Source organism: Podarcis liolepis (genome assembly GCF_965112155.1).
Source record: "Podarcis liolepis genome assembly, chromosome: 13".
NCBI classification, from domain to species: Eukaryota; Metazoa; Chordata; class Lepidosauria; order Squamata; family Lacertidae; genus Podarcis; species Podarcis liolepis.
Window position 1 is genome coordinate 37,105,093 of NC_139573.1, and position 16,666 is coordinate 37,121,758.

The window sequence follows — 16,666 nt, forward strand, 5'->3', positions numbered from 1 at the left end:
AGAGAGGAGGAGAGTCCAGAGGGAGGGCCAGGTGTGCGCGCGCGCAGCTCTCCAGGCTTCGCTCGGCTCGGCCCAGCCCGGCCTTTTCTCCCCCGCTCCTCCCAACGCCGCTGCCGCCGGGCTCGCCCGCCTGCCTGCCTACCTACCTGCCCGCCCGGATCCCCGCTGCAACGTTACCCGCAAGAGGAGCGGCGATCCGCGCTTCGCCGGCCGCCCTGGCTGGTCCCTTCCTTCGGCGGCGTCCACCGGCTGCGCGCGCGCGCTGCGCTCTGCTCTGCTCTGCTCCCCGGCAGGGCGCGCCTCGCTCATGCGCTTCGCGGCGAGGATGGGACTCGTGGGGAAGGAAGGAGGGAGGGAGGGGAGGAGAGACAACAACACCCCCCCCCCTTCGCCTTTGCACATGCCCTCCTCCCCCTTTTGTTCGGCGCCGGGAACAGAAAGCCCGCCAGGCGCTTCTCTCCTCCGGCCTCCTTCCTCTCTCTTGCGCCCCGGGAGTTGCGCCTCCGAGCGGCGGAGAGAGGGAGACCCCCCTCCCCAGACGCAGGCGCGCCTGCTTCTCGCCGGCCAAGGGTCCTGATTCCGCCGTGGGGAGGGGGAAAGGGGGACTGCTCTGCTTTCTCCTGCGCACGCTTACTCGCGAGTCAGTCTCCCCGGACCCGGCGGGATTGGCTCCCGAGTAAACGTGGCTCCGCCGCGGTTTGGTGGCGGGTTAATAACTTTTGCACTGCGGCGCCTTTCCTCTGGCTCCGTGCCCTGTCTCGCCCGGGACAGGGAATCGGGGTGGAGTGGCGTATCGGGGGTGCCTGGTGCGCCCGAGAAGAAGAGGCCCTCTCACTACCATCAAGGCCGGGAGGAATCCTCTGCTCAGTTGGGGGATTCCCTCGCCGCGGTTCCTGGAGCACCGAAGATGGAACAGGGAGGGGGGTCGGTTCCACCCATCGCTCCACCCTCCTTGGCTGGAAGCCCAGGGAAATACATAGGGAGGTGACTCAGTGGCTTTGCATACAGAAAGTCCAGCCGTCTCTAAGTAGGGCTGAAAATGTCCCTTCTGTGAAACCCTAAAAAGGTGCTGGCAGTGTTGACTGGGGTTTTTGTGCATCAAATGTAGCCCTTTCCGCCTAGTCCCTGAGACTCATCCCAGGCCTTCCTTCACATCCTGGGTGTTTTTGCCCGGCCGGAATACAGTGGTACCTCGGGTTACATACGCTTTAGGTTACAGACTCCGCTAACCCAGAAATATTACCTCGGGTTAAGAACTTTGCTTCAGGATGAGAACAGAAATCGGTGGCAGCAGGAGGCCCCATTAGCTAAAGTGGTGCTTCAGGTTAAGAACAGTTTCAGGTTAAAAACGGACCTCCGGAACGAATTAAGTACTTAACCCGAGGTATCACTGTATGTGCTTGAGATCTAATAATCCCTCTTGTTTTTCTGAATGGAGGCTAGAGAAGGGTGTGTGCAAAACTAGCCAGACTGTAATATTTACATCCAGTGCTCCGCCCACTTTTGCTTCTGGCCCCACCTTCCTCTTGCCTGTGGCCCTCGGATGGTTACCCACAAGAGAATGCGGCCCTCAAACTGAAAAGCATTCCCCGCTCCTCAAGGAAACCAATACTGACCTAAATGAACCAAGAACCAGATATGCTACCCAGCAGCCCCCAACCTTCCTAAATTACCGAGTTTCTTCTTTTACCGTTTCTGTGTTTTTATTATGTTGGTTTTAATTTCGATGTTTGGTTGGAGTTGTGCTTCCCTACAGCCTTTTGTCTCTGCTGCTTCGTTTGTTTTGCCCTCCAGCACTTTTCTCTTCCGCTGTTTACTGTGGAGTGACCCTTTCCCCCCCCCTTTTTTCCCCTCCTTTCTTCCACAAATATTAGTAGTCGAGATCCACAGAGAGCCTGCAGGCTCTCAAAAGCTGTGTTGGTAACCACATCAGAAAAAACAGCATCAAACGGCACTCTGAGTAGCTGCTGGGAGAGGGGCTGCTCTCAGAATTCCCAAGCAGACACAAACCTGCACCTGAATGAAGCAGGAAAGGTGCTACATCCCCTCTGCATTCTGTTCTGTCTGTATTGTATTGCACCTGTGGCGGTGAAGCCTCTGGCACCAATCGGCTGAGCTGGTTGCGATTCCACAGAATGCTCCCAGCCAAGCTTTTCAGAATGTTTGCAATCCAAATTCTTTGAGGAAAGGGAAGCACGTCAGCTTGACTCAGGTGGAAGCCTAATGAAAGTTGCACAAAGAGGGAGTCCTGCCGGGTGCAGTTTCTCTTCTTGCTGCAGCACTGTCACTTGGAAAAGTCTTAAGGAAGGCAATGTTGGTTAAGAAGCAGGGAGGCATGCAATAAATTTTGCACACTGGCGATGTACATTAGTTCTTCGAATGCGGAATTCGTTGTTTTTAATCTTGCCTTTCGGCCCACAAGGACTCCCAGCGGGTGTATGAAATAGGCCCTAAAAGCCGCATTTTGACATTCCCAAAATGCCCCGATGCACCAAAATTCCTGGAAATGTCAGCTTCTACCAGGTGGTACATCCAAGCCAACTATGAGGACTTTGACTCATTGCTGCCCATCCTACCTCACTGGGTTCTTGTGATGGTAAAAGGGTAAGCTGATTAGAGCTCTCAGGAGAAAGGTCAGTTTGTTTGTTTTTAATGTTTAAAGCTATGGTTTTTCCAGTAGTTATGTATGGAAGTAAGAGCTAGACCATAAAGAAGGCTGATCACCGAAGAATTGATGCTTTTGAATTATGGTGCTGGAGGAGACTCTTGAGAGTCCCATGGACTGCAAGAAGATCAAACCTATCCATTCTGAAGGAAATCAGCCCTGAGTGCTCACTGGAAGGGCAGATCCTGAAGCTGAGGCTCCAATACTTTGGCCACCTCATGAGAAGACTCCCTGGAAAAGACCCTGATGCTGGGAAAAATGGAGGGCACAAGGAGAAGGGGATGACAGAGGACGAGATGGCTGGACAGTGTTCTCGAAGCTACCAGCATGAGTTTGACCAAACTGCGGGAGGCAGTGGAAGACAGGAGTGCCTGGCGTGCTCTGGTCCATGGGGTCACAAAGAGTCGGACACGACTAAACGACTAAACCATAATAGCTGTTAATAATTTTTGAATTTCTGACTACGTTTTCAGGATAAAGAATGTTTTACGTATATTACCACTGTCCTCCTGCTCCCTCTCTGCAGCTCTTCATCAGCTGGCCAATGCGCTAAAAATGGCCATAGCCGCGTCTTGAGCCTGCCCAGCAGCAAATGCCCTGTATACTTTGTGCAATGCTGCTTCTTCCATGCATAAAACTTTCCCTGCTGGTTACATAACCAGCGCTTGCATCTCTCCCCCCCCCCCAACTCCCTTTCAATGCTAATGAAGTCACATTAAGGAAAGTGGGGTTTTCAATGTGATCTTCCTCCTTCAGATTAGATGGGAGAACAAAGGTTTCTTTCTCTCTTTCTTTGCCATAACGATGTTTATTCTTTGCAAAGGGGGTAGATCGACAGGGTACACACCAACCCAAATTATAACGTGCATTGTCTATAACGTGCAACTTCATTCTGCTTCCAAGTTGGCAGCTTTTCGTGTTGTCGTTGCTTTTAGTATTATTTTTAAAAATGTGGAATTAGCCAGAGCATCTTGCTGGTACACTGGACAGTGTACATTGCATGAGTGAATAACATCTTAGTGTGGTTTAGCTGCCTTCAGAGAATCTTGATTTGTGGCTGCATGGTTAATTTCTCAGAGATCGCAGAGCACCCATGAAGAAATGGAGACATTAAATTACAATATTAACAGCATGCTTTGCTCTCACTTTTTTTTCTTTTTTTTTTTGCAAAGAATGCATCATGCGTGTGATTCAGGGATGCTTTCAATGTGGGAGATCCCTTGCTGTTTCAAGACGGGGGTGAGATTCCCTGCCTCCTTTCTATGCATTATACAGGCTATAATTTACAGTTCTAGGGAGCTGCAGCTAACGGTTTTGGCTAGCAAGGATCAAATCAAAGCCCTCTCCGCAAAAGCTAGCAGGATCCAGTCACTTACCTGCCCCCTATTTCTAGAAAGGGAAAATAATAGCCTTGTGCTTTCATCAGTCAACAACTTCCTACCCTATGCCAGGTTGCTCTAACTGCTGCAGTTGTTAATGCCAAAGTACCCTATTCATGTAAACGACAGGTAAGCGGCTCTCTCGAGAACAAACATGCAGCCTGAGCTTTTAGCTCTCTCTACCAGGTAATAAAATCTGGCTTATTATTCAGGCACAGGAGCAAACTCAGATGAATTTCCTGGCTCTTGCTGAGTCCATAGCTCAGAAATTTCTTTTCCCTTGCCCTCAGCACGCATACTTTTTGCGTCTCTTTCCATTTGGAAAGACTTTTTTAAGCAAATGCCCCTGTTGTCTTTTTGATTGACTTTCACATCATTTACAGTAGTACAGTAGCTGTCTGATACGGTGGGCCAATGATTCCCACCCCTTCCAGTGTGCCAGGAATCGCTATCATACTTGGTCCCTGAAGCATCCCACAAAACCTGGGCTATGGTGGAGTCAGCCAGTAGTGGCAACTGATGGCTCACGGTCTAGCACTGCTCCACAGGCCACCAGTTTGATTAAGGTAAAAGGTAAAGGATCCCTGGATGGTAAAGTCCAGTCAAAGGCGACTATGGGGTTGTGGCACTCATCTCGCTTTGGGGCCAAGACGAGTCAGCATTTGTCTACAGACAGCTTTCCGGGCCATGTGGCCAGCATGACGAAGCTGCTTCTGGTACAACGGAACACCGTGACGGAAACCAGAGTGCATGGAAATGCCATTTACCTTCCCACCACAGCGGTACCTATTTATCTACTTGCACTTTGACTTGCTTTCGAACTGCTAGGTTGGCAGGAGCTGGGACAGAGCAACAGGAGCTCACCCTGTTGTGGGGATTCGAACCAGCAACCTTCTGATTGGCAAGCCCAAGAGGCTCAGTAGTTTAGACCACAGGGCAACCAATGTAGCACTGCTCTACGGCCACTTCCAAAAGCCTGAGCTTAGCTCCTCCACTGCAGAGGAGTACTGGGAGGGGGCAGTTTGCAGAGGAGAATGGGAAGAGGGGTCTTCAACCCTTCCCTTGCTTGTCACTTTCTTCCTGCAGTGTCCCATCCCCACCCAGCCAGTGTCCTAGACCCACACTTGTGATGTGCCATTAAGTTCCATACCGCCACTACACAAACCTATAAGTTCATTGCAACCATGGGCATATGCATTTAAATCATATTTGAAGGCCACTCAAGAATCATGGGAACTATAGTTTTCCTCCTCACAGAACTACAATTCCCAACACCCCGTACAAACTACAGTACCCAGGATTCACTGGGGGAAGCCACATTAAATGAATGTTGCTTTAAATGTATGGTGCCGCTGTGCCTTGAGAACCACTGCTCTTCACAGTGTGATTTAACTGCGAGCATTAATAGTGATACCTGCCAGGAATGACGCCCCCCCTGAGCAGTGGCAGAGGAGCCAGCTGGGTCAGGAAGACCAGCGGCGTAAGCCGCGGAGGTGCTGAGCCCAGACACAAGGCTGACATAGAGTTGGAGCCACTCAACTCCCTGAGACCTCCAAACTGGGATCCCTGGAGGCAGGTCCCATTGAAGCCAGATTCTGCAGAGAAATTGGTTCCCTTTGCACCAAGCGCATGACATCTGACCAAGGACATTTCGGAAGACCCATAGTTCAGCAATGGAGCATCTGCTTTGCATCCAGAAGGCTCCAGATTCGATCTCCGGCATCTCCAGGTCAGGCTAGCAGAGAACCCTGCCTAAAATGCTCGGAAGCCCCCTCCAGCCAGTGTAGACAATAGTGAGCTAAGTGGATCAATGCGCTGGCTTTGTATAAGGCCGCTTGCTGTGTTTCACATTTCTTGGTACCTGCTGACCAGAACAGGCAATTAATTGTACCAGGCAGGAGATGACTGAGAGAAGGTGCAGTTTTAGGCTTCATAGGAGAGGCTCGGAAGGGGTCGCCTGGCTCTTGAGCAGCTTTTAAAAAGGAAAACAAAAAAGCACCAAACTTGTGGAAGCAAAAGTCTGATTAGAGTTACTGGTGATCCTGCAAGGAGCTGTCCGTTGTGCTGCAACACCCAGAGTGGGAAGAGAACAGAGCAGCCTGAAAGGAGTGATTCTCCAGAACCCTGGACAGGAACACCTCACCCAGACACAGATTTCTTTGTAGGCCCCATTCGTAAATACAGTGGTACCTCGGGTTACAGACGCTTCAGGTTAGACACTCCGCTAACCCAGAAATAGTACCTCGGGTTAAGAACTTTGCTTCAGGGTGAGAACAGAAATCGCGTGGCAGCGGCGCAGCAGGAGGCCTCATTAGCTAAAGTGGTATCTCAGGTTAAGAACAGTTTCAGGTTAAGAACGGACCTCCAGAATGAATTAAGTTCTTAAACCAAGGTACCACTGTACTACTGCCCTGGCTATTCTCACGTATGGTAATACAGTGGTACCTCTAGTTACAAACTTAATTCGTCCCAGAGGTCCGTTCTTAACCTGAAACGGTGCTTAACCTGAGGCGTGCTTTCGCTAATGGGGCCTCTTGCTGTCGCTGCGCCACCGACACATGATTTTCGTTCTCATCCTGGGGCAAAGTTCTCAACTCAAGGTAACTCTTCCAGGTTAGCAGAGTTTGTAACGTGAAGTGTTTGTAACCTGAGGCGTTTGTAACTCGAGGTACCACTGTAGTGCCTTCCATAGGGCTGCCCTTGGAAACCATCCAGAAACTTCAAATAGGCACAGCATGCCATTGCCTCCTTCTGAACAGGGCTAAGCTGGCAAGGATGTATTGCGCCAGTGCTGGAATGTCTGTGTTGGTCACCAGTTGGTTTCCAAAGTGCTGGTTTGGGAGTATAAGGCCCCAACGTGTCCTGGGCCCTGTCAATCTCAAGAAATGCCTTCTGCTAGAAAAGCCCTCTTGCATTGACTAACAATGCTCTGCTCCAGGCCCCGTTGTTCTGGGAACTGCTGCAATGATCTCCGATCTACAGTAGGGGCTTCTTGGTTGTGGCTCCACAGCTGCAGAATTACACTCTCCTGAGGGGTGCATCTCTGTTCTTGGTTTGGATCCTGAGACAAGTGAAAACCTTGCTTTAATTTCACCAGACATTTGGCATATAATTGGACGTATGTATTTTGCTTTATTGGACGCGGGTGGCGCTGTGGGTAAAACCTCAGCGTCTAGGACTTGCCGATCGGATGGTGGTTCGAATCCCCACGGCAGGGTGCGCTCCCGTTGCTCGGTCCCAGCGCCTGCCAACCTAGCAGTTCAAAAGCACCCCCGGGTGCAAGTAGATAAATAGGGTCCGCTTACTAGCGGGAAGGTAAACGGAGTTTCCGTGTGCTGCACTGGCTCGCCAGAGCAGCTTCGTCACGCTGGCCACGTGACCCGGAAGTGTCTTCGGACAGCGCTGGCTCCCGGCCTCTAGAGTGAGATGAGCGCACAACCCTAGAGTCTGTCAAGACTGGCCCGTACCGGCAGGGGTACTTTTACCTTTACCTTATTTTGCTTTATATGTATGTAGAATGTTTTTATATGTATCGAATTATTATTTGCTCTATTTTGCATAAGCTGCATAGCAATTTGCGTAAACATGTGAAACTGAAATGTGGTCAATACCTAACTGTGCGTTGTTGTTTCTTACTTGAGATGATGTCAGGGACTGGACTGAGGGGTACGAGACTGAGAAGGAATGGTGATGGTGGAGACCGTCCCCCCTCCAGCTGAAACTTCCAGAGAAGAGGAAGGCAGTATTGAATTACAGCAGTGGTTTGAGGAAGGTCATAGCTCAGAGACAGGCGAACAGAAGAGTTTGGAGGTGTTGGGAGAAGAGAAGGGGGAGACAGAGACAGAGCAGCCAGCTGACACATTATCACTGGAGAGCATTTCTGACCCCCCTTCTCCCAGAACCCGCCGTGCATTGAAAGTGGAAGAGCGAAGGACTCAGAGACAATTAGCCCCTGGTGGACACCGTAAGGGGAAGAGCTGTTGCTAGGAAGGGAGGGGAAAGGAGCTCAGTTGGAACAATGCCGGGAAGGCAGTGTACAGAGGCCTCTTGCTGTGAATATTGAATAAAGACGGTAAGAATTCACTGAAACCTGACAGATGATGTCTTCCCTGATTGGAGGAGGAAAAAGAGTGTCCAGCCAATGGGGACTGCAGAAACAGCGTGCCCGGCCAATGGGTCTCCTGAAGTAGAAGCCTTGTTGGGTTCAGTATCACTACAGAATGAAGGCTGAAAGAGGCTGCCTTTCTAAAGAACCCAGGAGCTTCCGTTTAAATGGAGGAAGAGCAGAATTTTCTTGCTGCAGTGAGCAGGCCTAAAACCAGTGGCTTTAGGAAAGCAGGTTTTGGCAACAGGAGAAACTTCCTTGTTCGGAGAGCTGTTAAACTCGTTCAGTGGGTTCCCCAAAAAGCCTTTGGCAATTTTGAAGTGGTCCCCGTGCGGGTGAGGGTGGGGATTGCTGGACTAAGATGGGTCCTTGATCCCCTCCAACTCAACTCTGCTAACCTCTTGAGATCAGAGGTGATCATTGCTCTCCATTTGTCTTCCACTCCTTTTCCCAGTACCCCTGCTTCTGTCCCCCCCCCCTCCAATTGTCATGGTTCTTATTTAGATGGACAGCACGCTCACCAGGAAAGAGGGGAGACATTTCTTTTTATTCGTCAGCTCGGTGCTTGACAAATGACAATTCCAAGATAAAGGGAGCAGAGCTCTGCCAAATCCCAGCCGCGAGGTTCCCTTGCCGCATGTTAATAGCTGGTTCCTGAACCAAAGCCTTGCTTCTCTGCCCGGGGTTCGCTTACACAATGAAAAGGATGCTGGCTTGGTTGTCATCCTGATGCTTAACTTGCGTGCCAGAGATAACAGCCAAGCGACCGATGGCAGAAAAGGAGGCAGAACAGTTCTGGAGCCAAGCGGAGGATTAAAAAGCTGGATTTCCCCCACTGGGAAAGACAGCCATGTGGGTGCAGCTTAGAGAGGGAAGGCTGATCCCAGAAGGATGGGGAATCACCCCTGCTCAGCGGAGGCTACTTGCAGCCTTGCACTTTGGGCTCGCTGCTTCTCTCCGAACACAAAACAGATCGAAAGCAGCCAAATTGTGCCAAAGCCTGTGCATATGAGACACATCACCAGAGCCAGCTTCGGTGTGTAAAGAGGACCAGCTGTTCCTGCCTTCTGACGGTGGCAACAAGAGGCGGCAAACAGCAATGAAAGGTGGCAGACAGCAATAGCGCTTTGGTGAAGGGATGGTCCATGGCTCAGTATCTTTGTGCCCAAGAGCAGTAAAGGTAAAGGGACCCCTGACCATTAGGTCCAGTCGTGACCGACTCTGGGGTAGCGGTGCTCATCTCGCTTTACTGGCCGAGGGAGCCGGCGTACAGCTTCCAGGTCATGTGGCCAGCATGACTATGCCGCTTCTGGCGAACCAGAGCAGCACACAGAAACGCCATTTACCTTCCCGCCAGAGTGGTACCTATTTATCTACTTGCACTTTGACGTGCTCTCGAACTGCTAGGTTGGCTGGAGCTGGGACCGAGCAACAGGAGCTCACCCCGTCGCGGGGATTCGAACCGCCGACCTTCCGATCGGCAAGTCCTAGGCTCTGTGGTTTAACCCACAGTGCCACCCGCGTCCCTGCCCAAGAGCAAGCCAGCAGTAAATCACACTGCTCAAAGTTGGAGTTAACTCTTTATGAGCAAAACCACAATCAACTGAGTGTCAGGCCTAACGAGGACAGCACCTCCTCTCCATCAGTTGCCAAGACTGAAATCCTCCCAGCCATCGAAGTCCCCTCCTCTCCAGGCCTTTTCCCCAGTAACCAGAGACTGTGTCTGCAAGCAGTCAACCTCTTCGCCACCCTTTTCATGCTGCTGCTTCTTCTGGGAGACAACGCAGGGAAGGGAGATTTCAATGATTGCTTCTGGTCCCTTGCTGGGGGGCTACCATTTTACTTTCCCACAATGCCTCAGTGAAACAAGGCCGGGAACCAGCATTTTCTGATTTTATAGATTTTATATAGCAACTATTATTTGCATTGTACTGTGTTTCTTGTACACTGCTTAGAGAAGATTGTAATTTATCAGTTTATAAGTTTATAAATTATAAGTTTATAAATTGTCTAAATAATAAATACCGTATTTTTCCGTGTATAAGATGACCCCTGTTTTTTGTAACCCAAAATTAAGAAATTAAGTTGTTTAGCTTTGGGGGGGGGGTTGGGGAGGTCACTTCTGCCAATTGTTCACCCGCCTGCCTGCCACTGCCAATTGCTTGCCACAGCCACTGCCGATTGCATACCTCACCACAGCCACCAATTGTCTGCCTGTTCACCGCCACCAACATCCCACCGCCCACTTGCCACAGCTGCCAATCACCTGCCCAATTGCTGCAGCCACAGCCAATCGCCAGCAGGCCTTGCCGCAGCCACCAATCAACCACCCAATCGCCGCTGCCAATCTCCTGCTTGCTGCTGTCACTAATCGCACGACCTCCCCCCCTGCATTCACTATCTGTGTATAAGATGACCCCCAATTTTTGCCTAATTTTTTAAAGCAAAAAGCATTGTCTTATACACGGAAAAATGTGGTAGCTATTCTGCTCTGCTTCCCACCGCATTTACACTGTCAATCCTTGCCGCTGGTTTTAACCTTCAAAGCCCTATGTGGCTTGGAGGCTGCAAAGCTATCAAGAAAGAGAAGCAGGAAGAGATGGTTTTTTAAAGCCTGTTTCAAAAAAAAAAAAAACAGATCAAAGAGGCCAATCAAACTGCAGTAGTTTAATTTCATAGAGGTGGAAGCACTGCTGAAAAGCCACTCCTCCTCTCATGCCCACAAGCCTAATCGACCTTACGGGTGAGAATAAGAGGGACTTCAAAGCTGATCTCCACACACAGGCTAATTGCTGTTCCACTTATATTGCCTCTCTGTTTATATCCTGTTTGGGTTTCTTCATTATTATCCATGTCTTCTAAACATTTATTACCCTTACAATCAAATTACACCAAGTTCGAAAATCAACAACAGGGACACAATTGACACAATAAACAAGTAAACCGGGGGGGGACCTCTCCAACAAAGAATAGATTATGGACAAAGATTGTCTTGAGATTTACCATTCCAAAACACTGCAAATAAGAGCCATGTTTCAAGAAACCTGCTTGTCTGTATGACTCTTCTAGAATAATAGGTTAATTTTGATTGTGCAATGGAACGCGGGTGGCACTGTGGTCTAAACCACTGAGCCTCTTGGGCTGTCCAATCAGAAGGTTGGCAGTTCGAATCCCCACGACAGGGTGAGCTCCCGTTGCTCTGTCCCAACTCCTGCCAACCGAGCAGTTCAAAAGCACACCAGTGCAAGTAGATAAATAGGCACCACTGCAGCGGGAAGGTAAACGGCGTTTCCATGCACTCTGGTTTCCGTCACGGTGTTCCGTTGCGCCAGAAGCGGTTTAGTCATGCTGGCCACATGACCCGGAAAACTGTCTGTGGACAAACGCTGGCTCCCTTGGCCTGGAAACGAGATGAGCACCACAACCCCATAGTCGCCTTTGACTGGACTTAACCATCCAGGGGCCTTTTATCTTTTACCTGTGACTGGCAGAGTAAACATAGGCGCCGACTCCATGGGGCTTGAGGGGGCCCGAGCCCCCTCAAAAATTCGTTTGGGGGGGCTCAGCCCCCCCAATAATCTCGGGCGGCGGTGGGCGCGTCCGCGGCTTTTATAGGGCGCCCGATCGCCAACACCGCCGACGCTGTGGCTGCCCGAGCCCGAGCCTGAGCCTGAGCCCGACCCGGAGCCCGACCCCGACCCGGAGCCCGACCCCGAGCCTGAGCCCGAGCCCGAGCCCGAGCCCTACCCGAAGCCCGAGCCCGAGCCCGAGCCCAAGCCCGTCAGTCAGTCAGGAAGGAAGGAAGGAAGGAAGGAAGGAAGGAGAAATGGGGAGGGAGACGAGGGAGGAAAATTGCGCGCAGGGTGAAGAAAGGAGAAGGGCGAACGAGACGAGCTTCCAACCCAAAAAAGGGCTGGAAGACTGGGAGGATGAAGGATCGGGAAAGAAAGCGACGCCTTCCCCGCCCGCGACGTCGCCCGCTTGTCATTGGCAGCGCAGCGGGCGCCCAGAGGGGCTGGGCACCGGCGCAGGGCCGCTCCGCAGCCGCAGAGGACAGCTGCGCGGCTAGCAAGGTGTGCCGCGTAGAGCGCGGCCCTTGTGTGGCCCGGTGGCCAGGCAAGCTCGGGCGGGGACCCCCATGCGAATCTAAGACGGGAGAAGAGGGCAGAGCAAAGGGGGTCCCTTCCCCAACCTCCGGCTCTGAGACTTCCCTGCGCCCCAGAAAAGCGAAAGGATTTTCTCTTCTTTTTTTTTATAAATATTTTATTAAGTTTTCAAATACAAAGTTAGAAACATACACTGAAGAAAAAAGTAAAAGAACAAGAAAAAGAAAAAAAGAAAAAGAAGAAAAGAAAACCAACCATTCAACACATTTTTTATATAACTAACTGGACTTCCTCGCATCTCCCTTACCCTGCATTCTTTATAATAAAGATATCAGCAAATTATTACCTTGTTTCGTACCTTATTTTGTACTTTTCAAATACTATACCTCTAAATTTAACATACTTTTCATCAGTTACTTATATCTTAAATTAAACATAGTATTACCTTAGATTTTGACCTTTTCTTACTTAAAATATAATTTCCTGTTTCCCAAATCTAATTGGTGAAGCTATAGTTTCCGAATCGTGTAAATTTTTAACATTCATACAACTTATATTGTTTTTGTAAATAGTCCTTAAATTTTTTCCAGTCCTCTTCCGTTGTTTCTTCTCCCAAATCTCGGATTCTGCCCGTCATTTCAGCAAGTTCCATGTAGTCCATCAATTGCGTCTGCCACTCTTCCAGTGTGGGCAAATCTTGTGTCTTCCAATATTTTGCGATAAGTATTCTTGCTGCTGTAGTTGCATACATAAAGAAAGTTCTATCCTTCTTTAACACTTTCTGGCCAACAATGCCCAAGAGGAAGGCCTCTGGTTTCTTGGGAAAGGTATACTTAAATACCTTTTTTAACTCATTATAGATCATTTCCCAGAAGGCCTTCACTTTTGGACAAGTCCACCAGAGGTGAAAGAATGTCCCTTCAGCCTCCTTACATTTCCAACATTTATTATCAGACAGGTGATATATTTTTGCAAGCTTGACTGGGGTCATGTACCACCTATAAATCATTTTCATAATATTTTCCTTCAAGGCATTACATGCCGTGAATTTCATTCCGGTGGTCCATAACCTTTCCCAATCCTCAAACATGATGTTATACCCAATATCCTGAGCCCATTTTATCATGGCTGATTTGACTGTCTCATCCTGAGTGATTTTCTCTTCAACCTGCCCTCCATCCTCTTGCAGAAAACTCTTTGCCTGCCCTGCCCGTATCTCGTTTTTGCTTTTTAATTCCACACACGCACCCTTCGGACTTCGTGGCAATCGGGCGCGCGGGTGCGTTTCCTAAGAGAGTGAGGACCCCCGCCTCCTCCCCACCTGCTCCCTCGCCAGCCAGCCAGCCGCGCGCCCTAGCCGGAGAGCCCCGGCCGTCCCCGTCGCGCAATCGGCTGGATCTCCCTTCAGCAGGCCGTGCTCACAACTCGGCCCAGGGACCCCCAGCAGCGGATCTCCGGCTCAGCTGAAGAATCCGGCAACAAGCCCCCTCCTTCCCAATCGCTCCGCCGAAATACGCTCCAGAACCCCCCAGATAGGCCGCCGGCCGCCAAGTCTAGTGGCGCCCTGAGCGAGGGTCTCTCCCCAACACCGCCACCTCGAACTGCGTTCTCCCGGCTACCCGAGTGAACCAGCGGCAGGACCCCGGTATGGGCCCCCCCAATATTTTTTATAAGTCGGCGCCCCTGAGAGTAAATGAATGAATAAACAGCAGTCAGAAAGACCACAGTACAGCTCACTCTTCCTTGCTCATTTTTAAGGATAATTACTGGTTTACCTGACACAGATGTTTTTAAGGGGTTGCTCTTGCTCCTTTGAGCTGTGAGCTCCCTAATATCCACAAGAGCCAGGGTCACTTTGAACAGCATGGTTCCCTGCACAACAAATATGGGGTAATATGTTTGCCATTGTGCAATGCGGGTTTTCCTGCATGTAGATACCCATAGGAAATTATCTTGTCTGAAGGTGGTCCAACACCTCAAGCAAATCCAGCAACACCAGGAACTGGGAAACATGAAGAACTAACAGTGTAACAGCCTAACCAAGCCTACTCAGAAGTAAGTCCTACAGAATTCAAGAAGGGCTAGGACTGCGGCCCAAGTTCTAACCAATCATGTCCTTAAACAATAAGCATTGGTATCTGTGGGAAATTTAAGTATTCCAGTTTTTTAGATTACCAATATATACGAAATCAGTTTTCATGGTTGATGTCAGCATATTTCATTCTCCTGTTGCTGGATGTGTGGTTGTTACATCACATGTCTGTGTTTACATTCCATGCTTGGAAAGTGTGATAACGGAGGCCAGTTCTATCTCTTCCACTGTATTGTACTTTTGTACTTTCTCTCTCTCTTGGAGAAGATGTGAGAGGACGCCATGATCGCTTTGTCCTGTATATATTGCTTAATAAATTACTTTGAATGCCACACCTCAGAGCCACAGCGTTCCTGCTTTACTCTGCTGCTTGATTGTGCATATATCTTTGGATTTATGAATGTCCTGTGCTATGCTCCACAAGGAAGATACCCGGAGAGGTTTGTCTCAGTCTGCGTGTTCCAACAGTTCTTTCTTTTTATTTAACAAAATTTACATGCCACTCGATCGTAGTCAAACCTCAGTCTAAGCAGTTTAAAGTTGTCGTGAAGACTTGGATGGTATTTTGGGTGGGAATTTTAAATGGACAGTTTGCCATTTATTTCTGGTTCGGGGGCCCACGTGAGCGGGTACCAGGAAACCTCTGTGCAAGGAAATTTGCCCGCTTGGTGCCATCAGGCTGACTTGTATTAATTGTGATGCATTTGAAGTATCTGCTAGGCGTATTCAGGATGAGTTAAAAGAGCTTGAGTTTCAGACCAGATATTATTATTATTGCAATCGTCCCCAAACAAAGTGGTTTTCATTATTATATCTGGACAGACTTGCACTATAATAAAATGCAAAAATAAAATATTAACACTGGAGGAAGGGGGGAAAAACAACCACCAGAATGAAAACCATAACCTTGTACCATTTTGAAGGAACTACTCTCTTGAGGGACCACTGATGAAAAAAACCTAAGAATGATGCCCTGTACATATCTGCAGCTGTTCAGCATTTGATTTCTGCCATTTATAATTTCAGGACATGATGTTCAGCTCTAAACGATGTGCTCTCGGTTTATTTCTTTCCAATTCTCATCATCAGAGAATTGATCTAGGCTAGGAAGCCTTAATTTCCCTTCTTCCTTCCTCTTTAAGCAGGTACATTGGCATCCCGCTGAATTGCATTGAACAGTGACTTACAAATTAAACCATGTTCCTTTCCAACACAGAGAAAGTCAAGTCTTAATTTAATGGGTCCACCCCTCCAATCAAGTAAATTAATAAAAATACTTAACTATTTAATGTGTCAACATGAATAGAAGTTATTAATATTGTAGTTGTTGTATAAGGGATTATTATTATGACCGGAATGTAATTGAAATTAATAAGATTTTGGAAGGCAGAAATAAAGAAAACTGTCAAACCATCAATTCTAGCACATGGGGGGCACTTTATCTAAATTATATAATTCAGTATTTGAACGATTGGTATTAATAATTGTATTATAAATTGGTATTGTTATAAAGAGGCTTTTATTGGATTATAACTGAAAACTAATAAAGATTATTATAAAATATATATACAGTGGCACCTTGGTTTTCAAACTTAATCTGTTCCGGAAGTCCGTTCCAAAACCAAAGCGTTCCAAAACCAAGGCACGCTTTCCCATAGAAAGTAAAGCAAAATGGATTAATCTATTCCAGACTTTTAAAAACAACCCCTAAAACAGCCATTTAACATGAAATTTACTATCTAACGAGACCATTGATCCATCAAATGAAAGCAATAATCAATAAAATAAATGAGACATTATTGTAGATGATAAAAATTAAAAGTATTTTTTTCCTTACCTGCACTGATGATAGACATTGTTTGGATGGGGGGCTTTTATCCATTTCCGCAATCACACAATCAATCAATCAGTATTTGAAGCGGGTTCCAAAATGTTTGAAAACCAAGACATGGCTTCTGATTGGTGCAGGCACCCTGGAAACAATAGCCAACAGCCACATTGGACGTTCGGCTTCCGAAAAACATTCGAAAACCAGAACACTTACTTCCGGGTTTTTGGCGTTTGAGAACCAAGGCGTTTGGGAACCAAGGTGTTTGAGTACCAAGGTGTTTGAGAACGAAGGTACCACTGTATTTAAGTGAGGTTCTGCCCCCTCTAACATAAAGGCTGCCCAAACCAACGTAATTCCTGGCAAGCTTGAGGCCCCTCGCTTTTGCTTTCTTCAATTTCAATCCAGAAAACTCTGGTGCAAATCAGGGCGAGATGCTCAAAGGGGCAGATAAGAACAGGTGTTGACAGGAAGCAAAAACCGCTCCCCAC

The 16,666-nt window shown here is 48.6% G+C and overlaps 1 protein-coding gene across 8 annotated transcripts in view; it reads right to left on the reverse strand.

Moving 5' to 3' along the window:
* Positions 1 to 16,249, reverse strand: part of MPP3 (MAGUK p55 scaffold protein 3) — a 109,739-nt gene extending 93,490 nt beyond the window's left edge. For 5 of the 8 annotated variants that reach the window (XR_014518119.1, XR_014518120.1, XM_083469858.1 and 2 more), the window contains exon 1: positions 178 to 531. The gene's annotated coding sequence lies outside the window, so the exon portion shown is untranslated. Of the gene's footprint in view, positions 1 to 146; positions 532 to 838; positions 860 to 16,184 lie in introns of those variants that run through there. The other 3 variants (XM_083469855.1, XM_083469856.1, XM_083469854.1) reach the window with 3 other exon arrangements.
* Between the last annotated feature and the right edge of the window lie 417 nt (positions 16,250 to 16,666).